Below are 27,908 nucleotides of genomic sequence, written 5' to 3' on the forward strand. Positions count from 1 at the left end.
AAATCACCACGATTGCTAACTCAAACCAAAACTGGAAAGGAAAAGACATGGATCAACATTGATTACTCAGGCAAGTCTACCACTGCTGGCCATCTAGTCTACAGTGTCATGATGGGTTGACAAATGAACCATTGTGCAATTTGAAAAGGAGGCTTCTGTGATGGGAAAAGGCTCCTTCAAGTACACCTTAGCCTTGGACAAACTGAAAGCTGAGCATGAGCATGGTATCACTATTGACACCTCCCTATGGAAATCGGAGACCAGCAAACATTATGTCACTATCATTGATGCTCCAGGATACAGAGATTTTATCAAAAACATTATTACAGACACAAATCAAGTTGGTTGTGCGGTCCTGACTGTTGTAGCTGGTGTTAGTGAGTTGGAAGCCAGTGTATTCAAGAGTGAGCAGATCCTTGAGTATGCTCTTCTGGTTTACATGCTGGGCATCAAACAGCTAATTGTTGGTGCAAGCAAAATGGATTCCTGCTGGAGTCAAGCTCCATCGGGTTCTTTACCCAAAGAGCAGGTGTAAAGTCTGAGACAGAAGGAGACTAACATGATCTGAGACTGGCTGCCCATTTATTGAAAATAGGCTACACCTTATATATTGTATAATTGCATCATGGTTAACTATAAACAGAATGGAAAGCAGACTTAATGATGCCAGAATGCAAGTGATCATGATTGTCATTATAGCATTTTTCTTGAAGCAAAAAAAAAAAAAAAAGAAGTTTAATGAGAATCTAATTGCCTATTGTCCTCTGAGGTTCAGTAGCCCTACCAGGTGCCCTACTACATTTCCTCCTACATGGACTCAGCCCTTGTGGTCAGGAGGTGTTGGACATTGAGTCCTGAAAAACAAACCCATAAGAGCAATTTCCATTCTTCAAGGGAATGATGTAGTGTTTGTGCTATGCAGCACAGCAAGCATCGAGCTATGTCCTAATTTCATTCCTTTGTGCCTTAGTCTTATAATATGGGCTTGCTTCCCTCATAAGCTCCCAAAAGGGACGGTCTTGATACCTTACTCTTTTTTTCATTATACCATACCATTCCGATTCCTTCAGTGTATGCTCCTTTGTATGGCAGAAGGGGATCAAGCCAGTCTAACTTCTCAACAGAATCTACTCCCTGTGGGGCAGACCAGATCTTCCCATTATCATCCAGTACACCATGAATAGTGGGGACTATTCTATATTTATTAACTGAACTCATGCATTTAATGGCCTCAGGCTCTGGGTCGGGGCCCATTGTGTCTCTCTATCATGTGTTCTTTATCCCTGGGACCAGGTATGCCCAATTAGTAAATCTTTAACTTCTCTATTATTGCTGTAATCAGGCAGGTACACAATGGGAAGTCCTGTGTAGGGAGTAGGAAGAATTATCAGGCTATAATATAGTTCCATAGTGGCGGGGATTTTTTTCCAAAGATTTGTTTAGAGACTTCCATTGTATATATTCTCATTCTTCACCAAAACTCACACAAAATGTCCCAAAGGAAAAGGCACAAGGAACCTCCCATTACACCATGAGAGTCATTAAAAAATGAAAGTAAAAAGGTGGCAAAGAGCTGTGATTGGCAATGTTGAAATGATAGAACTTTGTCAAGCAGCAGTGGTCGGCATGTGATCCATACCAGATTCCATTGAGCCACCCTACAGACAGAAGAGATGGGAGGATGCTGTTAAGGAGATCAGGACCTACCTTAAGAGAGTTGGCTACAACCCTGACACAGTACCATGTGTGCTAGTTTCTGGATGGAATGGTGACAACATGCTGGAGCCAAATGATAATATGTCTTGGTTCAAGGCATGACAAGTCACCTGTAAAGAAGTGGATGCTAGTGGAATCACATTGCTGGGAGCTTTGGTCTTTATTTTGCCACCAACTCATGCAACCAACAAACCTCCGTGGCTGACCCTTCAAGGTGTCTGTAAAATTGGTGGTATTAGTGCAGAGTGGAGACTGAAGTTCTCCAACCTAGCCATGGTGGTTACCTTTGTTCCAGTCAGTGCTGGCAACTGAGGTATAATCTGCAGAAATGTACCACGAGGCTGTGAGTAAAGCTCTTTTGGGGGGACATTCTGGGCGCCAATGTAAATACTATGTTTGTCAAACTTGTTAGATGTGGCAATGTTGCTGGTGACAGCTATGTGACCCATAGTGGAAGCCACTGGCTTCACTGCTCAGGTGATTATCCTGAACCATCCAGGGCAAATTAGTGCTGGTAATGGCCCGGTCCTGGATTGTTACATGGCTCACATTGCTTGCAAGTTTGCTGGACTTAAAGAGATGATTGACTGCTATTCTGGTTAGAAGCTGGAGGATGGCCCTAAATGCTTAAAATCTGGAGAATGAGACATTATTAATTATGTAAAGCTTGGCCTTTAGCTTAGGCTTATTCCCAACTGACTCTTACAACTTAAATTAACCTGTTCCTATTAATGTACATTTTGCCATGTGGCTTTTCACCTCTCATCCATTCTGTATGTCAAACTCCCTCCATATCTCACTGTCATCTCCTCCCGCACCAGATTCTAACCCTGAGTTCCTTTCTCTGCCCGGAAGTCCCGCCTATTCTCTCCTGCCATTTAGCTCTTTATTAAACCAATCTGGTGCCTTAGGCAGGTGAGGCAAAACATAGACACATCCTCACACAGTATAAACAAATATCCTGCAATACTGAATCTTAGGTGCAGGAGTGTTTTGTAAATGTATCCACTGGGACTGGGCTCAACAACTCTGCATTTTGATTGGCTGTGGTTTTCTATAACGGTCTCCATCTGTTGCAGAGAGAAGCTTCCTTGTTGAAGGGTGATGACTTCAATTATCTGTGGGTATAAGGACAAATGATTATAGATGATCATTAGGGATTATGAAAAGATACAGTTCCAAGGAAGCAACCAGAGCAGAGAGAGAGAGTTTAGCAGCTTAACAGCTCACAAAACATTCTACAGGGTCCTCTGATTACCTTAGGATAAAGATGTGAGTTCCCTTTTGGGACCTTCATCACTAGCTCTTTCTGCCTTCACAAAGTGAAAGCAATGCCTTGAGAAAGGCTCCCAGGACAGCAGCTATCTATATGTTACTCACCTGCCAATCGAGAGGTGTAGAGTGGGGCCTCCAGGAAAGGCAATTCAGACAGCCTGGGGCCTTCCTGGACACTTCACCATAGCTTTTATATTAATATAATGCTAGTTTCATCTACTGTAATACTCTACCTAGGCTCATACTTGGTGTCTTTTCTCTTACAGTATCAATAAGGGACTTCGAAATACTCATTTTCTAAGTAAGTATTAGAGATAAATATTTGAGTACTTTTGAAGGAGACTTCTGTGTAAGGTGTACAATCCAGTACCTGTTACAGGGGTGCTTAGCAAATGCATTTTCTTTCTAGAACCACTTCCCTCTGTTTGGGCCAATGGTGAAGAAGAAAGAAAACACTGGCCTTTTTTTTTTTTTTTAATCAGTGATACATTTTCCAAGGAAACTGTATTATACCAGGCCTTTTCCTCTCCCATTTGACAGAGATCAATGTTGACAGAGATCTCCTGTTGACCAACTTTCTTCTTTCCTATTAATTACATCACAGATCTTACTCTTAGAAATGGAAAGAGTCGAGAGCCGGGCATTGGTGGCTCACGCCTTTAATCCCAGCACTCAAGAGACAGAGGCAGATGGATCTCTGTGAGTTCGAGACCAGCCTGGTCTACAAGAGCTAGTTCCAGGACAGCCTCCAAAGCCACAGAGAAACCCTGTCTCGGAAAACAAAAACAAAACAAAACAAAAAAAGAAATGGAAAGAGTCAAGTGGAATCTTTCCTTGCACTCTTACCCACATATCTGGATCCATATCAAAGACATTAATTATAATGGGCAATGGTTACATTTTGAAGGGTATTGACATAGAAATGCTTATGGTGCTCTCGGCTTTAGCATCATCTTACCTTAAACTCCTGTGCCATGAGAGAGAAGTGGAGGAAGAAGCAAATGTGCAGGCTGAAGTGCAAGAGAAGAAAGATGAGGCACAGGACCAAGTAAACCAGCTTGTCCACCCATGAAGGCTGAGGGGGCAGAAGGCCGGGATGCTGAAGGCCGGGATGCTGGTACAAGTTGTTGGATTGTGTGCTACTTACTGTCTCAGTGGACCTGGAACATCACCTTCTGCTCACAGAGACCACCTCAGAGAACTGACTGCCTTCATTAAAACCAAAACAGTCCCACTAGCCCTCTGCCCTGGACCTATAGCATTTTGGGCTAGTTCTGTTGTGGCCAATTGTAACAATAAACCATCGTTCTCGATGTCTCAGAAAGAAAGAAAGAGAAAAAGGAAGGAAGGAAGAAAGAAAGAGAAATGCCTACAGTATAATCTGTAAGTGATAAAGGCATGTTTTTTTTTAATCACACCAGACAAAAATCATGATTTAATGTATATATATCTATAGGAAAGCAGAAGGAAAAATATTCCAAAACGTTGAGATGTTACCAGAAAGCAAAGGTAGTCCTGGCTAGCTTTCAACAACTTTTTCTTTTTGTTGCTGTTGTTGTTGTTGTTTATTACTTTCTGTGTATGGGTGTTTTGCCTGCATGTATGATTTGTGCAATACTTGTCAAAGACCAGAAGAGGAAATTGGGTGCTTTGGAACTGGAGTTACAGTTGGTTATGAGCCTTCATGGGAGTGTTCAGGATGGAATCTGGGTCCTCTGGGAGAGCAGCTAGTGCTCTCAACCACTGAACCATCTCTCCAGTCCCCTAGGAACCTCTTCATACAGTTTTGAATCTGCTCTTTTTCTACAGTGAACTCAGGGATTACTTATATTTCCCTCTACCTCTTTGACTGCAAGAGACAGAAAGCCAGCTCAATAATGCATTTCCCAAAGGAGGAAGTCACCATGAATATCTGCTCTGAACCAGGAACTCTATTGAAAGCAGCAGCTCCCCAGCAGTTACTGGAAACATGCAAGTGCTGCCTATGCTCCTTCATCTCAGGGGTCTTCATCTTCAGGCTTTCTTGGTTCATCTACTGTGTTTCCTTGGTCTTTGCTGGTTCAGGTAAAGGAAGTGTGGCACTGGAAGACATTTACCCTGTAGTTGTCAGTTCTGGGACTAACAAAGATTCACTTTTACCTGCTTCCAGATCTGAGACACCAGAGTAAGGTTTGAGAGTGGCCCAGGCTGTGCCTGTTTCTAGCTAACAGTATTAGGTAGCTAATCAGATATCAGCAGGTCACTGGGGCTTTCCCTCCTTCGTGATCAACAGCTTGTAAAAACAGTTCTGAACCTGCAGGACTTTGATTAGTGGTCAAAAGAATGGATCTGAGTCATCTCTCTTGTCCTGCATGGAGACATGGTACCCTAAACTGCTCAAAAGAGCACAAAATTGCTATCTAGCTGGATGCTTTATGGTAAAAACAAAGGAACATGGTTGTCAGATCCCTTATGAGTTAATTGGAATGGACTGGGTTATGGGAAGCACACCTGTAATCCCAACACGTGGGAGACAAAACCAGCCATGGATATACTTCGAACAAACACAGAGTGCTGTCTGGGCTGGGGAAAGAGCCCAGTGGGTGAAAGTGCTTCTGAGCAAGCAGGAGGACATGAGTTCTAGTCCCTCATTAAGAGAGATGGGGAGGGGGAAGGTGGGAAGAGGAAGGAAGGAAGGAAGGAAGGAAGGAAGGAAGGAAGGAAGGAAGGAAGGAAGGAGGCAACCAGCAAGAGGGCTCCCAGGATAAACAAATGTGGTTAGCACAAGCCTGCCAATCTGAGTCTGGTCCCTAAGACCCCCAGCATAAGGAGAAAAGTATCTTCTGAAAGCTGTCTGACTTCCACACTAATGCTGTGACACAAAAGCATACAACACACACCCTCAATAAATAGACACACAGATAAATGCAATTAAGACAAACATTTAAAGCCAAGGGGCTGGAGAGAGGGCTCAGTGATTGAGCACAGATTGCTTTTTCAGAGGACCCATGTTTGGTTCCCAGAACCCACATAATGGCTCACATTCCAGGGGATCTGATACTCTCTTCTGTGCACCTCAGGCACCAGGTATGCACATGGTGTACAGACATACTATCTATATCTATCTATATCTATATCTATATATCTATATCTATATCTATATCTATATCTATATCTATCTATCTATCTATCTATATATATATATATATATATACATTTTAAAAAAGCCAGGCATGGTGGACATCTATAATCCTACCACTGGGCAAGCAGAGACAAGAGGATCACTGGGCTTCTCAGCTCCAGCCTGTGGTCTCAGGCCAATGAGAGGCCCAAAGGAGCCAAGGTAGATAGTGTTAAGGAATATGGATGTCATTTGCATGTGAACACACAAATATGCACATGCATATGAATGCACACACTACTCTCTGTTCCAAAGTCTTTAGAAGAATAAAGCTACCATATATCATTTTCTTCCAAAATTAAAAATCCCATCTTGGAGTGCAGCTCAGTAAAATACAACAGGATGTTTACTGGGAAGTGAAACATCCCATGCTGTAGGGAAGCTCCTTGAGCTCAGGAAGTAAACAACTCAGTAGTTTCAGAAAGTCCCTGAAACTAGCCAGATACACTAGGCTCCTCCTTCTCCAAGCATATATAAGTAGTAAGGCCTGCTGAGAGCTGAGCTGTGTGGAAGAGGCCCAGACCAACTGAACTACCTGAAAAGGGTGTTCTTCAGTCTGTTGAGCTGCCTGTGACTGGACAGTGTGCTCCAAGTTTACAGTTTTAGTGAACTGTCACTTACGCTCAGGTGGGACTTTGGTGATATGGCTGTCTTTGAGTCCTAGAAGTAACCTCTCACCTGTATTCCTGTAAGAAATCCCAGCAACGCTTTATTGATTTACCCAAACTGGACTTCAGTGGTACCCATATTTTCATCGGTTATTGATTCCCTATCTGGGATGAGTGCATGTTTGCTCATGTCTCCCCAGGAACAGTGTCACACAATAAAAGCCAACCTGAGAATGTACAATGGGAAACGAAGACATTCACCCTCCAGTAAGAGAGGTCTCACTTCCTAAACAAGAGCACTAGGGACTGAAAGTAGTGAGAACAGGGCAGCTGCTTTTATATCTTTATGAAGCCAGGTGCCAGCCCAGAATGGCAGGCCTGCTGGCTGAGGGCAGAGGACAGTTTTAAAACCCCAACTCAGGTCCCCTCCTTGATTTCCTCATCAGCTGGGTAAAAGGGGGGGGGAGTTGCGGGTGCAGCCTCACACATCTCCTTTTAAACAAAGACTGGGTATCATGGTCAGGAGTTCCATTGCTGTAATAAAACACCATGACCAGAAGCAGCTTGGGAGGAAAGGGTTTATTTCAGCTATTAACTCTGGGGTCACACTCCATCCCTAAGGGAAGTCCAGAAAGGAACTCAAAGCAGGAACCCGGAGGCAGGAACTTCAGCAGAAGCTGTGCAAGAATGTTTCTCCTGCCTTGTTCCTCTTGACTGGTTCATCCTGCTTTCTTACACCAGCTCAGGGACAGCACTGCCCAAAATGGGCTGGGCCACCCATATAAGTCACTAGTCAAGAAAATGCTCCACAGGCTTACCTGCAGGCCATTCTGGTGGGGGCATTTTCTTAGTTGAAGCTTCCTCCTGCTAGATGACTCTAGCTTGTGTCACGCTGACAAAACACCAGCAGCATAATGGGTTCATCTCTGTGTTACATCCTGTTTATTTTAAAGCTTATTAGGCACATGATCATATTGTATCTTCAGGTTGTTAGACAAGCTTGGCTGTAATAACTTTTGCCCTAAACCTCTAGGTTTGTTTTTTTTTGTTGTTGTTGTTGGTTTTTTTTTTTTTTTTTTTTTTTTTTTTTTGAGACAGGGTTTCTCTGTGGCTTTGGAGGCTGTCCTGGAACTAGCTCTTGTAGACCAGGCTGGTCTCGAACTCACAGAGATCCACCTGCCTCTGTCTCTTGAGTGCTGGGATTAAAGGCGTGTGCCACCAACGCTTAGCTTCTTTCTGTCTTTTTTTAAAAAATGATTTATTTTATGTGCATTGGTGTTTTGTCTGAACATATGTCTGGAACTGGAGTTACAGATAGGTGTGAACTGCCAGGTGGGTGCTGGGAATTGAACCAGAGTCCTCTGGAAGGGTAGCCAGTGCTCTTAATCACTGAGCCATTGCTCCAGCATCAGATTTTATTTCTTACAAAGCCAACTATGTGCAGTAGGGGTCTGTCCTCAATGACCACCAAGGCCATTGATCCCTGTAACTGATGCTAAGAAGACAGACCCAGCCTTTTACAAGGATACAGATCATGTACATAGGACATAGACCCTGTTTCATCTGTTGGAGAAAATGTGGTTGTCAGTACTTCAAACACTTAACAAATGTGTTAATTTCACTCCTGCAATTAGCTTTTTCTCTATGCTATCAGGAAGGCCATTGTAAATGTCCAGAGATGGTTCTGAAGGCATCATGGCCCCTTTCCCTATCACTAGTCTTGATTAAAATTCCTCAGTCTGGAGGGTGTAGTGTATTTCATAGAATGCTTGCTTAGCATGCATGGGGTCCTGGCACCACATAAACTGGGTATTGTGGCATGTGATTGTAATCCCAGAACTCTGGCGGTGGAGGCAGAAGGACCAGAGAGTCAAAATCATTGTTGGAGCCGGGCGTTGGTGGAACACGTTTTTAATCCCAGCACTCGGAAGGCAGAGGCAGGTGGATCTCTGTGAGTTCGAGGCCAGCCTGGTCTCCAAAGCGAGTGCCAGGATAGGCTCCAGAGCTACACAGAGAAACCCTGTCTTGAAAAGCAAAAAAACAAAAACAAAACAAAACAAAAAAAACAAACAACCAAAAAAAAAAATCATTGTTGGCTAGTACACAGTCTAGTACACAGTCAGGATCTCAGATCCTGTCTCAGAAAATAGAAAAGGCAAGGGAAGGGATGATAAGAGAAGAGGAAGAAAAGATCTGTCCACTGAGAACACGAGTCTGCAGGGAGCAAAAGCAGGGTCTGGCCTTTACTCCCTCTGTTCCCAGAGTTCCAAGAGTGAACAGAGGAATGTTAGGACCTCATGCTTTACAATTTAAAGAGCTGATTTGAGGAATCTGACACTAGAGGGTCATTGTTGTAATAGGTCCCCATACCTTAGCACAACTGACTCCAGGATGGAAGTTCTATTCAGGCCATAAAACTTAGCACATAAACAGTACCACCAGCCAAAAGAAAAACAAAGACCTAATCCATCAAAAGACATAGTTCCGGGAAAGTCCCAAAATGTACTAACCTTGCTTTTTGGCTTCTATAGTTCTGCTTCTGGCTGACTGTTCTTGTTAACTGAAGTATGTCAAACCAGGACATGGCTTTTGCACTTACAGGCTCACCATGAGAAAGGCTCAGTGCAACACTGGGTTCCAGCTGGCTGATAAAGACTCTGAGCAGTCTTCTCTGGTGGATACCCCACACTTATCTCAGTTTCTCTTTGTGGCCCAAGGGCGTGAGGTGATAGAACAGGTTGTGAGGTGGGCCTTGAGAGGAAGAAAGCAACCGTTTCTTCTGTACACCCTCATAGTACCCTGGAGGAGTAGAGAAAGAAGGTTATGGCATCTGAAGAGCTCTGTGAAGTAGAGCTTCAAAGGCAAAGATGGGGCCTTGCTGACAAAATGTTATCAGTTTGGTCTTGAGGTCTCTCTCTAGTAGCTGAACACTGTAGCCCTGCCCTGGCAGATTTGGGGGGATTCCACTATGTGAGTTTGTGATGTGTCTTTTAGGGAATAATTTTGATTGGTTGGTTGAAATACTAGGATCAAGCCAGGACCTTGATTATGTTGAGTAAGCGTGATTTTACAGAGATCACCCTCAACCTGTTAAAACGTTTTTATTTTGAAATAGGATCTTGCTAAGTTTATGCCTAAGCTAGCCTCAACCTTACTCACCCTTGTACTGTAGCTTGCCAAGTAAGCTGGGGTTAACACACATCTATTGTGGGCTATTTGTACACTGTGTGAAGATATATTGCTGGGATTGGTTTAATAAAGAGCTGAATGGTCAATAGCTAGGCGGGAGGTATAGGCAGGACTTCCAGATGGAGAGAGAAGGAGAAGGAGGAATCTAGGTGCTCAGGAGAAGTAAGAGACTTAGAGAAAGCAGAATGGACAGTAAAGAGATAAGGTAAAAACCCACAAGGCAAAATACAGATTAATATAAATGGGTTAATTTAAGTTATAAGAGCTAGTGGAACAAGCGTAAGCTAAGGCCGAGCTTTCATTAATAATAACTCTCTGTTGTTAGTTGGGAGCTGGCTGGAGGGACAGAAAAAGTCTTGTTGCATATATCTACCACCATGGGAACAATCTTTTTTTTCTTTTTAAATTATATTTTAATTTATTTATTGTATTATGGGGAGGAGGATATGAATGCACCGGAGTGTCTGTGTGGAAGCCAGAGGTCAAGCTTGGCAGCAGGGGTGGGGGTGGGGTCTTTACCCTCAGAACCTTCTCATTATCTTCGAGATCAGCAGTCCTAATCAAGTGGGTTGTATGCAGCTGTCCCATAGGGCCGCCAAGAGAGTTACCTAAGGCCCATATCTGAGTTGACAACAGTGAAGAATCCGGAGGCGATAGACTGGACACCAAAGCCTGCCGCCAGTTTGAAGAAAAGTCCAGCTTATGTTTAATTGTTTCCTGTTTGTCTGTTTACTTTTTGAAGTGTTGAATATTCAACCCAGAGTTTTACACAAGCGAGGCAAGTTGTCTTCCCCTAAAGTATATTCCTTTCTAATTTACATTTCAAATGCATATGGAGGTATAAAATTACAGGAACTCCTCCCAGCTCTCCTGCCTCCAGGCTATCCCTTTGTAGGACTTGAGCCTGTCTCGCTCTACAGCAACTCTGAGAAGTGGGAAAAAAAAATCAACTAAATCAAGTAAATTGGCAGTTCTGCCCCAAAATAGGGATTATGTTTTCAGACAAAGGCAGAGGGATAGCTTTAGATAGCCATTAAGTCCAATTATATACGGCAAGCGTATGTTTTTGCACAGCTAAGTTTGTATTTTATATAATAAACCAGCAAGCTTTACTTAATCATCCAAGCCAAAATGTGGTAGAAAAGCCATAAATCATGCCATAAAAATTCCATGAAGTCAGAGGCTACAATTCAGATGAGGAGCTGGGGAGCAAGGTAAAGTGCTTGCCATGTAAAGAAAGCCTGAGGACCCAAGTTCACTCCCTCCCTAGCACCTCCTTGGGAGTTGGGTGTGGTAACATTTATAATCCCAGTTCAGCACAGAGACAGATGGAGCCCTGGTTCTCATTGGCCAGCCAGCCTGCCTACCTGCAGAGATCCAAGCTAATGAGAGAGCCTATTTCAAAATACAAGGAGGATGGCTCCTGAGAGACAACACCAGAGGTTGACCTCTGGTTTCCATGCACGTGCGCGCGTGCACACACACACACACACACACACACACACACACACACACACAAACATACACACACACATACACACACATGCACTCACACCTGTATACATGTGGACCTACTCACACACCTCTGATGAGATTGTCTTCTCTAGGTCACACCTGTATACATCACAGATAGATTTCTGCAAGGCTGTGGTAGTGAACAATGACTGGAAGTGTCATCAGTGTCTCTGACTTCACAGGTAGTGGCTGGCCTCTGCTGCACTGACCTCTCCTCACCACCGAACTAACATCGGCAATCATGACAGAAACGCAAAGCTGGAGGACAAATGGATGCTAAGTGTCTTTTGTTACTGTTCTGTTGATGTACAGAGACATCATGACCAAGGCAACTTACAGAGGGAAGCATTTAATTGGGGGCTTGCTTACAGTTTCAGGGAGTTAGTCCATGATCATCATATGGCGGGGACCATGGCGGAGGCCGGTACATGGTGCTGGAGAAGTAGCTGGGAGCTCACATCTGATCCTCAAGCTGCAGGCCAAGGAAGACAGCCTGGGCCTGACTTAGGCGTTTGAAACCCACTCCAGTGACACACCTTCTCCAACAAGGCCATATCTACTAATCATCTCCAAACAGTTCCACTCACTGGGGACAAAATATTCAAATATTGGAGCCTATGGGGGCCATTCTCATTCAAACCACCATATTAATAAAAAGGAACTATTTAAATCTGACTTCAGATTCTGGTTATTTTATTTTCCCTAAGAATTATTCTGCATACTTTGATAAAGAATTTTGATCCTTACTTTCACTCTCCATGTCCACCTAAGTCTTCAAATACAGAAGGCCTGTGGAGACAGTTCAGCAGGTAAGAGTTTGTGCAAGCATGAGAATCCAAGTTAAAATCCCAAACCCCTTGTAAAAAGCCAGGTGTAGCTACCTGACCCTGTAACTAGTGCTGTGGGGGGCAGAGGCAGAGGATCTCTGGCATTGGCTGGAAGCTGGCCTAGCTCCAGGTTCAGTGGGAAGCCCTGTCTTGTGGGAATGAAAGCAGGATGCAGGGTGTTCCTCCTCTGGCCTCTGTGTACAAGGGTACACCACACACACACACACACACACACACACACACACACACACACTACACACTCATATATGCACATTAAAAAAAAAAAGAATAGAAGCTCTGTTGGAGGCAGAGCAGGTGGGTTGTTTTTGAGAGAGGGTGAGGCAAGAACCCCAAACAACCCTCCATTCATTCAGTTAGCTAGTAGTTTAAGCACCTTTGGTGTCTAAGAACTATGCCTTATAGGAGAACCAAAAAGAAATAAATAATGAGCTCTACCCTCAAGAACTGTATAGTTAAGCAAATTGCAAAATAAAATCCTTTAGACACAAAAAGATATGAATAAACAGGAAATCACAAGTGCTCTTGGGAAATGCTAGAATTCCCATGGGTTATCTTAAAACTAAATCCAAAACTAAAGTCCACCTCTACACAAGGACAGTGTACAGCAGGGCGTGGGGGTGCATGCCTATAATATCCTAGCACTCAGAAAGCAGAGAAAGGAGAGTCAGGAGTTGAGGGTCATCCTCCACTGCGTAGCAAGTTTGAGACTAGCCTAGGCTAACAGCCAAGACGATGGCTTAATTTGAAAAAGACCTACCTGCCATGCAACTGTGAGGGCCAAAGGTCAGATTGCCAGAACACAGGTAAATTCCAGCCTGTGTGTAATTCCATCACTCAGAAGGAGGCGGAATTTCCAAACAATCTGGCTAACTGGATTGGCGAACTCTGGCTTCAAAAGAGAGAACCTGCATCAATGTGTGAAGCATAGGAAATAGAGGAAGATACCCAATATCGACTTCTGATCTTCACATGCATGTTCATGCGTGTATGCACACCTGACACACATGTGCACCCACACACATGTTGACCCGAATAGCTATGCACATATGCTCCCCCATGAAACCCATTCATTCATACTCATAGGGGAATTGATAAACAGAGGTGAGAGGGGAGGACATGCAGAAGAAGTGGAGGGAGGAATAGGTTGAAATACTGTTTTGTAGTCTTCACAGTAAAAAAAAAGTTTGGGCAAGAAGCAGTGATCTCTAAATCTAGAGATATCTAGATAATGTCTGCTAAGGGACAAGATAATTCCTCAGTCCTGAAGTGTCTCTCAGGAGACAACTTTGCCATTTTCAAGGAGAAAATTATAGTTATTTAGTGGAGAAACCAGATAACATGTGGATCAGGTGCCCAGCTAAATTCAACCCCCAGGGGTTGACTGACGGGGCACCTCCAGCTAAGATGTCTGAAGAAGTGGTTATGTACTCACCACTGTGCTTATCTCCTCCCAGGGAACCACGAACCTCAATCAAGGCCTGAGGAACCACTGGGCTGGAGCAGGTAGGGGAACCTTTCTTAAAATAACTGACTCAGATTCTTTAAATGCCAATGCAGTGAAAGAGAGAAATGCTGAAGAACTGTTTTAGGTTGTGAAGGTGAAGGGGATGAGATGACTCAGAGGATGAAGGTGCCTGCTGGAATGCCTGACGACTTAAGTTCAGTCCCTGGGACTCTCATGGCAGAAGAGAACGCCAGCTTCCCACAAGTCATCCTCTGACTTCCACACTGGACTTGTGGTATATGAATGAAAAAAAGAAATAAAAATTGAAGGATATGACTGTTCCTGGGTATGGTGGAGAAGAGGGTTTATTGTAGATAAAAGGGAGAGTGTAGCCACAGGCAGGGACATCTAGGAGAGTCCAGAGTGAACATGACCCTAAGCTGGCCAACATGAGGAGAGGAGGGAGGGGAGAGCCAAGAGAGGAAAGGGTAGACAAAGAGCAGGGCAACCAAAATGGCTGGATTATATAGGAAAGGACGGCTGGGGAAGGGCGGCCCAGCCCCTAGGCTGGAGAAGTTTAGGGTAGCCGGTGGGGTGTGCCAGCCATACTGTCTAACAGGTAGGGACTGAGGGGTGTTGGGAGAGCCTGATGGCCAGGTCCATTTTGATGTGTACCTCAGCCATTTGTCCCAGGTTTGAGACATAACATCATGCACATGTGTGCATGTGTGTTTACTTCAGTACCACACACACACGCACACACACACACACACACACACACACACACACACACACACACACCACAAACTCACATGTACAACACATACACACACACACACACACACACACACACACAAACATAGTACATGTAATTTAAAGAAAGTTTAAAAAGAAAACGTAGTTGTTCGTGAGTAATACATTGTCATGTTAAGAGTGTCATCTTTAATTTCTTTTTGTAAATTATTTTATTTTAACTGTATGAGTGTTTTGCCTGCATGTCTATGCATCACATGCATGCCTAAATACCCACAGAAGCCACAGGAAGGCATCAGATCACCTAGGACTGGAATTATAGGTGGTTATGGGCTGCCTTGTGGGTCAATTAAAGCTGGGTCTTCTGGAAGATCAAACAATGCTGTTAACTGCTGAGACATCTCTTCAGACCCTGATTTATGAGCACTTCGGTGTGGGATGTGTGTGTGTGTGTGTGTGTGTTGGTACTGAGGTGCATGCAGAGGTCAGAGGTCAACCCCAGGTATCATTCCTTAGGAACTGTCAACCCTTTGTCCCCTCCCTCCCTCCCTCCCTTCCTCCCTCCCTCCCTCCCTTCCCTCCTCCCTCCTCCCTCCCTCCCCTCCCTCCTTCCCTCCCTCTCTTCCTTCCTTCAGAGGTCAACCCCAGGTATCATCCTTAGGAACTGTCAACCCTTTGTCCCTCCCTCCCTTCCTCCCTCCCTCCCTCCCTCCCTCCTTCTTTTCCTCCTTCCCTCTCTCCCTTCCTTCCTACTTGCTTCTTTCCTCTCTTTCACCGCTATGTGTGTACATGTGTGCCTCTATGAATACAGGTATGTACATGCTATGGCATACATGTTAGAGGTTGGAGAACAACTTAAGATGTGGGTCCCTGCTTTCTACCTTGCTTGAGACTGGGTCTCTTGTTCCACGCTTTGTTCAATCTGTAACTGACTGAACGATCAGTTGAGATAACTCACTCTTTTGGAAGCCAGGCCAGCTGGCCTCCAAGCCAGGAGATTCTTAGTCTCTACCTCCCACCTCCCAGCAGGAGCTCTGAGTTTTATGTGGATTCTGGGGATCTGAACTCAGGTCCTCATGCTTCCACAGCAAGTGCCTTATCCACTGATTCCTCTCACCAGTCCTCACTTTGTTTTTTTGAGGTAGGATCTCTCACTAGGTCCTAGGGGTGGCCAATTACACTGGGCTGGTTGGTCAGTGAACCTCAGAAATCTGCCTCTCTCAGCCTCCCCAGTATTGGGATTACAAGTGCTATGTCATTGTGGCCACATTTTTGTTTTTGTTTTTTTTTGGGGGGGTGTTTTGAGACAGAGTTTCTCGAGACAGGGATTCTCTATGTATCTCTGGCTGTCCTGGAACTTGCTCTGTAGACCAGGCTGGCATCAAACTCAGAGATCTGCCTGCCTCTGCCTCCCGAGTGCTGGGATTAAAGGCGTGCGCCACCACCACCTGGCTTGCCCAGGTTTTTATATGGGTTCTGGGTACTGAACCCAGTGCCAAGACCTGTGCAGCAAGCACTTTACTGATGGAGCCATCTCCCCAGCCTATGACAACTACAACTTGAGTGAATAGTGTTCATCCAGTTATTTCTCTCAGCCTGATGGCTTCTGGCCCTGGTGTCCTCTGGTGGGACCAGGCTTTTTCCTAAAGCTCCCAGCCTACAAAATGAGTTACAGAGTCCACTCTTGCTAAGTTACTTGAAAGCTGGTAGGGGAAATTATGAACCCTATAGGCAATTAATAACAATTCTCTGTTAGCGACATGGATTAGCTTCCAGAGAATGAAGCAATGTAAAGCATTAATTACTCAGTGAGCATGGCCCACAGATGACTTTACAGATTATCCCCTAAGAATATATTTCCTAATGATGTCTTAGCTGTCTTACATTACAGGAGTACACACTGTGATGGTTGCACAGAGATGAAATCACTTAAGACACAGTTCTCTGCTGAGAATGGTGGTGTAATCCCAGCCCTTTGTAGGTAGAGGCTGGAGGATCAGGATTTTAAGGGCATCCTCAGCTACACTGAGAGTTTAAGGCCAGCCTGGGCCACACCAGACCCAACTAACCCTGTTTCAAACAGACATTTTTTTCTCAGAACTGTCCTGTGGTTAAATGGAGTATAACTGTAGTGTCAGATCCTGCTCTGGAGATGGTTGAACCTCTCTTCTTCCTCCTTTTCCTCCTCCTCTTCTTGACTCAATTACTCAAATACTCTATGTATTTTACCTTATTTGTGCATCCCTGGGGATCAAACCCTTAGCCTTGTGCACATAGGCAAGCACTCCTTCACAGAGCTGTATTTCTAGCACCAATGACTTATTCCTGGTAAATATTCCAGCTCTCTATTTCTCATGACTCAGTGGTCATATGTGCGTCACAGGGCATCAGCAGGGATGACTCAACCAAAGGCTAAAGGCTTAATTTTCAAGATACTTCATGTACATGGTGGGCCAATTACTTGAGAGCTCATTTAGGGTTATGGTCCACGGACCTCGGTCCCTGTCTACAGGAGCTTCCCACAGGGCACTGTGTTTATTCACAACTTGCTTCCTGCCGTCCTAGAGTCAGCATCCCAAGACAACAAAGCAGACCCGCACATTTTGATAGTCTAACCCCAGAAGTTGTGTAGCTAATTTTCATTAAACCTCGTGGCTTGAGGCCATCTCAGGGCCTGCTCTGGCTTAAGAAATGGAGAAATTGACATCACCTTTTGATTTGGGAAGGGCATAAGGGAGCGAAAGATTCTAAGCATATAAACCACCTCTTGGTCACACTGGTTTTTTGAAGTAGCACAGACAGGCTTGGTTAGTAAGTTTCAAATTGAATACAGACAAATCCAGTTGTCTCTCTGCCTTCAAAGGTTTTGAATCTGCAAATCTAGCCAATGTCCAACTAAAAAACATTAGAAAGTATCTAGTCCTTGTCATTATTCCCTAACAAATGCATTCTGGAAGCTATACGTTATACACAGTGTGTAATGTTTGCATTTTATGGATGCACTAGAAACAACCAGAGGGCTGGTGGGATGACTCAGTGGGGGAAAAGCAGTGGCCAGTTTGACCTGACAACCTGAATTAGATCTCTGGAACCTACGATGGAAGGAGAGACTGACTCTCCAAGGTTGTCCTCTGACTTGCACACATGCATCATAGTATGCACACATATAGGCACGCTCGCCCACAGAGAGAGAGAGAGAGAGAGAGAGAGAGAGAGAGAGAGAGAGAGAGAGAGAGAGAGAGAGACCCATAGGCTTAGGATTGTACCCTGAAGAGCGAAGCATCAGGAGAGCCAGAGAGCGGGAGAGGAAACAGCAGAAAACTAGTGAGAAATCCCACGTCAGCTAAGGACAGTGGCCATGGGGGAAGTTGGCAGATGTCATTTGTTACTGCCATAGAACATTTATAGAAGTGAAGCTAAATAAAGTAGGGTGACAGTTGGAGATGTTTGGATTGCTGCAAAGTAAGCAGAAGTAGCTGTAAATGAACACGTGGATTAATTTGTACAGGAAGAGAAAGCAAGAGCCAACACCTCATCCAACAGGCAGATCCACAGAGGCAGAAAGTAGAGTTGGGGGTGCCGGGTGGGTGGGGGAAGGGGAAATGTCTGCTAGTATACATGCACTTTTGGAGAAGGTGGAATGATGAGAATATTCTAAATTGTTTGCATGATGCTTTACAATTTTGTGAATACACTGAAAGCCACTGTGCCATTTAGATGAACTATGTGGTATATGGATTATGTCTCAATAGAGCTGACATTTCAAAAGGCAAACATAAGAGTGAATACAAATACAAACACACACCTGTATAGACTTTAAAAAATCTGTTCCACAGAACAAATAACATATGGCCCCAGTGTTAATCTACATCCCTGTGCCTACCCCATACCCTGTGACCCCTGTTTGTTTCTTCTGTGTCTTTCTATGCCTTGTCCAGCATGACTCCAGGGATGGACGTGACTGGAGAGTTGAGGGAATGAAGAATAAACAAACACAGAAAAGCTGCAATCTGGTGGACTGGTTTCTCTGACGGAGAGACCTCAGCACTTTACTATGGTGACTTTTGTTTGTGATCTGACAAATAAAGCTTGCCTGAAGATCAGAGTGCTGAGCTAAGCCACTGGTTAGCCATGGAGGCCAGGCTGTGGTGGCACACACCTTGGATCCCAGCACTTGGGAGGTAGAGGCAGATAGATCTCTGTGAGTTTAAGGCCACCCTGGGCTGCGCTAGCTTGATCCAGTCTCAAAGAGAAACAGAGCTCCTATCTTTGATCCCAGCAGTAGGGAGGTAGAGACAGGAGTGATATGGCTGGGCAGAGAGAGGACTATAATACCCAGAGCATTCAGTCTGAGAGTTCATAGGGACAGGATCGCCTCTTTGGTCTGAGGATTCTGTAGAGGTAAGAACTATTAGCTCGCTGCTTCTTTGATCTTTCAGCATTTACCCCTATATCTGACTCTGGATTTATATTATTAAGACCAATTAGAATTTGTGCTACTTTCTACAAGCCCAGAGTGTTTATTATATTCAGTTGAACAGAGTTGAGAATATCATGTACAGCTGAACGAGGAATGGGGGCAAGCAAGGAAGGAGGCAGTGTTTATACACAACTGAATGAGGAGGCAGGTTGGTTAAGCTCAATAGGGGTAGTTTCTGTTGGGGAGCAGTCTTTTTTGGGAGTAGTCATCTTCAGGCCTTAAAACCACTGGATGGGGAGTGAGAGGGTGGGAAGGAAAGCTACTATGAACATTTTCTGCACATGCTATCAATAGTGGCAGTTGATAGCGATGTTTCCCAGGGTCTAAGGCATCAGGGTCCTTGAGACCCCTGTTGCCCATCTCGACAACACACATTCACTCAGAATTTCATCTGTTCAGGGCTTCCTACATTTATAGAATTTAAAAAAATATTTATCTATTATGTATACAGTGTTCTACTTGCATATATGCCTACACAGCAGAAGAGGGCACCAGATCTCATTATAGATGGTTGTGAGCCACCATGTGGTTGCTGGGAACTGAACTCAGGACCTCTGGATGAGCAGCCAGTGCTCCTAACCTCTGAGCCCCCTCTCCAGCCCCATTCATAGAATTTTTAAAGGCATGTATCACTGAACAAAGTGACACATGTCTTTAATCCCAGCATTTGGGTTCAAGGCCAGTCTGGTCTATACAACCAGTTCCAGGCCGGACCAGGGCTATTCATTCAGACCCTGCCAAAAACAGAAAAATACAGCACACATAAACCAAGGTAATATGAGTGTGTGTCCGGCCATGTCATGTCCATGTCCCCCACCCTCCATTTTATGGGAAATACCACACACCACAAACAGTTGTGTTCTTTGTCATTTTCTGTATGCACATATGCTAGGAACTGTTCCATATTAGCACACAGGAGCTTCCTCATTCATCTTCACAGTTCATGGGTTTCCACCAAGCAGGTGTTTCTGCAGTTTATTTAACCCTCCATTCTACTGATGAACATCTTGGGTTCTTTCCAGCCTTTTCTTTTTAACTGAAAGTTTACTACACAGTTTTTGCAAAAGCAAACAAACAAAACAAAAAACACAAAAAAAACATCATCTAGCAAGGTTAGCCAGATCCAAAGTCTATACATCTCAACAAACTTACATACAGTTAGGACAGCCATTCTCAATCTATGAGGCTTCACACTGGGTTTTGCACATCCACTTATCAGCTGTGTTTGGATGTAGTTATCCAACAGGAAAAAAATTTTACAAAGTTAAAACTAGAAAAACAATTAGGTTTATATCCTCTTTTATGATTCATGTGTTTTTTACCTTAACCATACTTTTGAAACTTAGGTCTCTTGTGCTAATCTTGTCCGAGGTCCAAAACTGAATATTGCTGATTTGCATGGGCCTTTATAACTTGGAGTCCGTTTGCTGTTTCCCTTTATGATGCATCCTGAGTCCTAATAAATATCTTTCAGGTGGTGTCTTAGTTACGGTTCTATAGAGGGACAGAACCTATAGAGTGAATGTAAATTACAAGAGTGTTTATTAGATTGGCTTACATGATACAATTAGGGTCTTCCAAAGATGGCCATCTCACACCTAAAAGGCCAAGAATCCAGTAGCTGCTTGTTCCTTGAGGCTGGATGTCAGTCTGGCACCAAAGGCTTGGAGGATTCCTGGAGAGCCATTGATCTTTAGTTGATGCTGGAAGTCCAAAGAAGCTGAGTTCTGGAATCAGTGAAAGAGTGAAACATAAGTAGCAGCAGCAACAACAGCAATAGGGTAGATTAACTTGCCAGTGAAAATGAAGAAAAGCAGGTAAAAAACTAAGCTTCTTAGACCTCCTTTTAGCTGGTCTGCCACAGAAGGCATTGTCTACATTGAGGGGACATGTCCCCCTTCAGATAACCTTTACAGGTGTGCCCTGTGATCTCTCTACCTTTCAGCTGATTCCAGGTCCAGTTAAGTTGACAACCAAGATTAACCATGATAATTAGTTAAAAAAAAAAAACCCTCACTTTGTGTAGGCTACAATTACAAGGCCATATTAATGTATATTATGTAGTATATCATTAGTATTTCTATTCTTGTTTGGTATTGGTTACATTTATTAAAGATAGTTGCAGCTTTAATTCTTCAATCGTACCTTCTCCTTGATAGCCTAAGGAATTTTTCAAGGATGTTTAGCCTGATAGTTAAATGTACAACCGGATGCCTTATGCAACAGCGTGAGATACTGAGCTGTTTGATTGTTGCTCTTTTTTGTGACTTGGTATTTTCTTTTTTCCCCCTTTTATTAAAAATAGATTCTTTTCTCATACAGTGTATCCTGGTAACAGTTTCCTCTTCCTCTACTCCTTCCGGGCCCCTCCCCCCACCTTCCCTCCTATCCGGATCCACTCCCTTTCTGTCTTTCTTTAGAAAAGAACAGGCTTCTAAGAGATAACAACAAAACATAACAAAATAAAATATAATAAGATAAAACAAAGACCATCACATCAAAGTTGGATAAGACAACCCAATAAAAGAAAAAGAGCCCAAGAGAAGGCACAAAATTCAGAGACCCACTCCTTCACACGCTCAAGCGTACCATCAAAACCCTAGATTGAAAGCGATAATATACGTGCAGACGACCTGGGGCAGAGCCGTGCCAATCCTGTGCTTGCTGCTTCAATCTCTGAGTTCCTATGAGATTTGCACGTATTGACTCAGAGGGCCTTGTTCTCCTGGTGTCCTCCATCCCCTCTGGCTCTTATACTTTTTTTTTTTTTTTTTTTTTTTGTGGCTCTTACACTCTTTTTCCTCCTCTTCCATGGGGTTCCCTGAGCTCTGAAGGGAGGGATTTGATGGAGCTGTCTCATTTAGAACTGTGTGTTCCAAGGTCTCTCTCTCACTCTCTGCATAACGTCTGGCTGTGGGTCTCTGTATTTGTTCCCATCTGCCACAGGAGGAAGCTTCTATGATGATTATTTCCAGCCTTTTACTTCCTCAAACAGTGACATGGCATCAGCCACATTTATATGCCATTTTACACAAAGGCAAATAAATCCAGGATGTGAAGTCAGAGAAGAGGGACTTCTAGAGCAGCGCTTTATATTTCTACCTGAAATGTATAACAGTTCTCATTTCCTGCTATTTTGCCTACACGTTACCAAACTTAATGTAATTGGAGGGAGAGTGTAATAAATATGGATTTAACATACTTCTTTTATGAGTAGTAAAGACCAAGAAAGGGTAATAAATAAAAGAGGACAAAGTGCTTGCTAACGAGTCCACATGTATAGTGTACTTTATGTAAGTCCTTTGCATGTGCTCTCCAGTGTAGAATATTATTTTAAGGTGTATGACTTTTGTTTATGCTGCATTTGTTTAACTTTGTGAAGCTGTGTTACTGTGCCTGTCTAAACCACCTGGTGGTCCTAATAAAGAGCTGAACGGCCAATAGCAACGCAGGAGCAAGGATAAACAAGGCTGGCAGGCACAGAGGATAAATAGAAGGAGAAATGAGGAAGAAGGGAAGAGCAACAAGAGAGGAGTACATCGGGGGCCAGCCACCCAGCCACCCAGCCCCAGCCACCCAGCCACCCAGCCACCCAGCCACCCAGCCACCCAGCCACCCAGCCACCCAGCCACCCAGCCACCCAGCCAGACACAGAGGAAGAAGGAAAGCAAAATATAAGAAGACAGATAAAAGCCCAGAGGGAAAAGGTAGATGGGTTAATTTAAAGATAAGAAAAACTGGCTAGAAACAAGCCAAGATAAGGTAGGGGCATTTGTAAGAAAGAATAAGCCTCCGTGTGTGCTTTATTTGGGTGCTGGGTGGTGGGTCCCTGGAAAAGCCAAAAGAGTAAACATTGCACTACACTCCAGGTACAATATTCTCAATGCAAGGTAAATCCTTAAATGGGAACTATGTGTGATTCCCTGAAGAGTTGCTGCCTTACCCAGACACCTCAGTTTTAAACTGTGTTTCTTACTGGATACTCCTACAGGCTAACTACCAAACATGGTGTGTGTTATTCTTTTGTTGTTGTTGTTGTTTTGTTTTGTTGAGACAGGGTTTCTTTGTGTAACAGCCCTAGCTGTTCTGGAACTAGCTCTGGAGATCAGGCTGGCCTCGAACTCTCTGATCCACCTTTCTCTGCCTCCCAAGTGCTGGGATTAAAGGTGTGTGACACCACTGAGTGGCTGGTGTGTGTTATTCTTTAAACAACAATTGTAGCTGGGTGGTGGTGACACATGCCTTTAATCCCAGTACTTGGAAGGCAGAGGCAGGCAGGTCTCTGAGTTCAAGGTCAGCCTGGTCTGTAGAGTGAGTTCCAGCACAGCCATGGCTACACAGAGAAACCCTGTCTAGAAAAACAAAAATTATAGTAGAGCATTTGGTCCCCAGAGGAAGCCCTTTTTCAAAGGTCAGGCATTTGGACAAGAGCCTCCATTCCCTCAGGGGCTTGAGGAAAATTCCTGCTTGCTAAGGTAGCCATTCTTGTGGAACTTGCTGCACTTCCATTAATGTGAGAGGGGGCTGGTGGAATAACTGAACCTTGGAGAACAATAGTCATTTAGATCCTTGCCAAACTTGTTGCTTTTGAGTCAGGAAAAATGCTCCAATAAAGTTAATGGCCTCTTTCATCCCTGAATCATTGAGCCTGCTTTCATCTTGCTTGCAGCCAAAATATGGTACACTTATAGAGTATAAAAGGTGTAGCCCCCCCCCCAAAGTGGCAGCCATTCCGATTCACCCTCAGATAGTCAGTCTCCTCCCTCCCTTCGCTGACCTCACACCTCCTCTTTGGGACCTGAACTCTTCTGGAGCTGGGCTCTGTCGATTTACATTTATATCCATAGACTAAAGCTGCTTTCAACCTTGGCCAGAGAAGGTGCTTGTGAAGTGGGCAGCAGTGCCAGTGAGACTTATGAGTTGTTACTGGCAATAGCTTCTGGAGGAAGAGGAGTCATTTTGGTGGGCGTGGCTACAGGTGGATTGCTGAGTTCCTGTGGATGGCTCCACCGCCATATGCATGTGTGCAGCATTGATTGGACTCAGTAGATTGTTTTTGAAAAGGGGAGAGGGTGGGGGGCACGTCAGGGAAATGGGGGAAGTAGGAAGGATGAATTGGGGGTGAATACAGTCAAGGCACATTGTATACATGTATGAAGTTGTCAGAGAATAAATAAAAATATTTTCAAAGACCCCAAACAACAACAAGGAAAAACACATTCCAAAAGTATACCTACCTACCTACCTGTCTATTGACATACTGTAAAATTTACCCCTGAGAAGTATAATTCAGTGTTTTAACATATTCAAGTATGTCACCATGATCAATTTTAGGACTTTTTTTTTTTTTTTAAAAAAAAACTACCCATAAAAGAAACCCATACTCATGAGACGTTGCTGCCTATTTTGCCAATGCTAGGCAAACATTTATTTATTACCTATTTGTACAGATGTACTTACTTAGGATAGTTCACATAAGTAGAGTCCCACAATATGTCATTGTGACAGCATGTTTTCAAGGGTTATCCATGACATAGCATGTTCCAGTACTTTATTCTTTTTTATAGCTAACAATATTATGTGGTATAGATACACTACACGTTATTTACCCATCCGTCAGTTAATGAACATAGTTTTCACTGTTTGTTGTTACAAACAGTTCTGTTGTGAACACGTTATGTTTGCTGTTCTGTAAACAAGGTTTTTGTTCATCTGGGTATTTACCTAGAAGTGGAAGAGTTGGATCATGTGGAAATTCTGTTTAATGCTATGAGAAACTAACAGAATGTTCCTAAGTACCTCCATCTTTTGAATCCCTGTAAATACTATATGAAGGTTTACATTTTCTTACATCCTTGACAATGTTTGTCATTATAATTTTTTTTTAAAGCCAACATGGGTGGTTGTGAAGTGGTATCTCTGTAGTGTGTTTCCTTTTCTTTTTCTTCATTGTTGGGCTCAAACCCAGGTCCCTGACATGCAGGTATTGTACCATGGACTTGAGTGTTGTCTCATTGAGTAAGAGCACTGGCTGCTCTTCCAGAGGTCCTGAGTTCAATTCCCAGCACCCACCTGGCTGCTCACAGCTGCCTATAAGTGTAGTCTCCTGAGATCTGATGCCCTCTTCTGGTATGCAGATATATGTAGATGAAAGACCTATATACATAAAATTCATAAATCACTCTTTAGCAAGAAAAAGTTCTCAAAAAGAAAAAGAAAAAGCTCTCTATCAGTGAATTATACCCCCAGGCCAACTTTGACTTGTTGGTACCCATGACTCCTCAGCTTTCATGAAAAGTGTGACTATGTATCTCCTGGCCCACTACATAAACCTGCTGCTTGGCACAATGACTGCCTACAGAAAACAAGTATAAGTACTCGTTTGATGACTGAATAAAAGGGAAGAAAAGAAAAAGTCCTTGCTTGCAATTTGCCAGATGTGCTATGTAGTTCAGATTCCTTAATTTCCTAGGAGCTCTCTTTTCTCCAGTGAGATGGGCATCTCAGTCTGGATTCCCTAGAAAGCAATCATGAAACGAAAGCTCTCCTGGCACCGCTTTGTTGGGGAGTGTAACTATAGGAAGGAGAGGCCCAGGGTCAGGAGCAAGGACTGGAAGCATGGTTCAGCTTCTGAGAAGTTATGTAACCTTTTTTCCAACAATCCATTTGAGAAGTCAGGTGCAGTGTGTCTGTAATGCTAGCTCTGGGGAGCCCAAGGCAGGAGGAGTGTGAGTTTGAGGCTGGCTTGGGCTACACAGAGACTTTCCAGGCCAGCCTGGGAACAAAATAAAGCAAAACTCATTTGGGGAAACAAGGGTAACAAATAGGCATTAACTCTAAGAGCCAATTCCAGGATTCTAGAGCTCAGACAGTCACAGGTGTGGCTCCCCAGGCTGCAATTCCACAGCTGGAGCTCACAAGGAATTGCCAGACTTACCCTGGAAGGTTTGGGGTGTGGGGCGTGTGTGACTAGAAAACACACTTGGCACATATTTAGCAATCAAACAAAAAGTCACTGTCACTATTAGCATTAAATATTTATTTCTTAAATATTCCTCTTTTCCCCTTCCTTCCTTCCCCCTTTACTTTTTTCCTTTCACTTTTTCTTTCTTTTCTCTTACCAAGGTGATCTTGAGATCCACATAGGAAAATCCTCGGAGAAATACCAGAAACACGAAGAAGAAAAAAAAAGCAGCAAAATTGATATGAAGTTTGTATTGGAAGATTAAGTACTGGCAAATGAATAGACAGAGCCAGAACATAAGAGATGTGGTTGTTGAGGGAAGGGGGGGGCAATCAAGACTTGAAAAGGCATGTAGGTTATATACCACATTTTATTCATTGGAAGTTTCCTGAAGTTTGGGCCACACTCAAGGTGAAGGTGATTAGGCATCACATTAAAAAAAAAAATTGTGGCGTGGTGGTGGTGCACCCTTTAGTCCCAGCACTTGGGAGGCAGAGGCAAGAGAAACCCTGTTTTGAAAAATAAAAAAAACAAACCACTAAAAACTGTGTGTGATCATTCTTTAGGTGTGTGTGTTAGTATTCACGCGTGTGTCACATATGCTGACCTTGCCTGTGCACTCACTTGTGGAGGCCAGAGGTTGACCTCAAGTAAGCTTCTGGCTTTCTCGGCTCCCCAGGGGCTGGTATTACTCGGCTGCATTGCTGTCTGTGTCAATGGTGCTGGGATTTGAAGTTTGGTACTCATGCTAGCACGGCAATCAGTTCAGTTTACTCACTGAACCGTCCACTTGGGTGGGCCTCACATTGTTTCTGAGACAAGGTTTCTGACTGGGACCTAGTGGGGGCTAGACTCCAGGAAGCCTCCAGGATTCTGTCTCTGCCGCCCCAGAGCCAGTTTCTAAGTTGTACTCAAGCCCTTTACCTCCCCAGCGAGGCTTCACGTTTTTCATTTTAAAACCGACACAGGGAGAGGAGCAACTAGCTGAACAGGCACAGTCTGTACACACAGCTCTGTCTGTACCTTTTGAATTTATCTTCATGGGTTAAATAATCAGTTCTTTTACAAAGAAACGTTTAAAGTTATTTGGCAAAGAATTAGAGAGGTGAAGGAACAAAGAGATGAAGATGATGTGAATGGGAGAAACTGGCTGAGGACAAACTGTTTTTGCAGGAAAAAGGAAGGTAGCTTGGGGCTGTGGGTGGGAGGGTCAACTGGGACTTACGGTCCTTTTAGGAGTTGAGACAATGTATTTATGGAGGGGAAGGATTTGTCTAATAAACCTCACTTACTCACGGCCTGTGGTGATTGTTTATTTTAAATAACACTGGATGGTTCTCCAATCCTGTTTCTGGATAATGTTTTCTCACAAGTTTCATCCTTCTGTTCCTCCAAACCCCTCTCGGGTTTGGCAGCTTTCCTCTTTAACTTGGTTTGCACAAACTGCCAAGCACGCCAAGAGGATTTAACCTAGTAATTACACCGAAAGAGATTTAGGGCCACAAATACGTGGCATGCAACTCACGAGGTTTAGTGTCGCCTTAAAAGTCAGCTGTCCTATCTGTACAGTGCTTCCAGCGCGCTCTGGCTACTTTACAGCCCCCGATGGAGGCAGGACATAAAGTTTTACAAACACACAATTCGTTAATTTGTTTAACCTCTCTACGCTAGAACACGGTACGTGAACACTTTTAAACGCCTGAGTGTAGATGGCTTCTTTTGAAGCCAGGGAGTCCACGGGCAGAGAGCCAAGTCCTTCCTACAGGTCGTGGCGACCCGGGTTACATCGGCTCAGGAGCTGCCCCTAGGACTGACAGGGATGCTAAAGGCTCGGCGTGGTCTGCCCTCCCGTGAACTCGGCTTCCGGGATCCAGGAGAGGCCTTGCTGGTCGCTGGCGCCAGGCCGGACGGTGATGGAGAAGGGAGAGGAGGGTGAAAGTGAGGTCCGTCACGTCA

At 44.0% G+C, this 27,908-nt stretch overlaps 1 pseudogene; it reads left to right on the top strand.

Moving 5' to 3' along the window:
• Window positions 1-27,888, top strand: LOC100750688 (annotated as a pseudogene).
• The last annotated feature ends 20 nt before the right edge of the window (window positions 27,889-27,908 follow it).

Source organism: Cricetulus griseus, chromosome 2, assembly GCF_003668045.3.
Source record: "Cricetulus griseus strain 17A/GY chromosome 2, alternate assembly CriGri-PICRH-1.0, whole genome shotgun sequence".
NCBI lineage: Eukaryota > Metazoa > Chordata > Mammalia > Rodentia > Cricetidae > Cricetulus > Cricetulus griseus.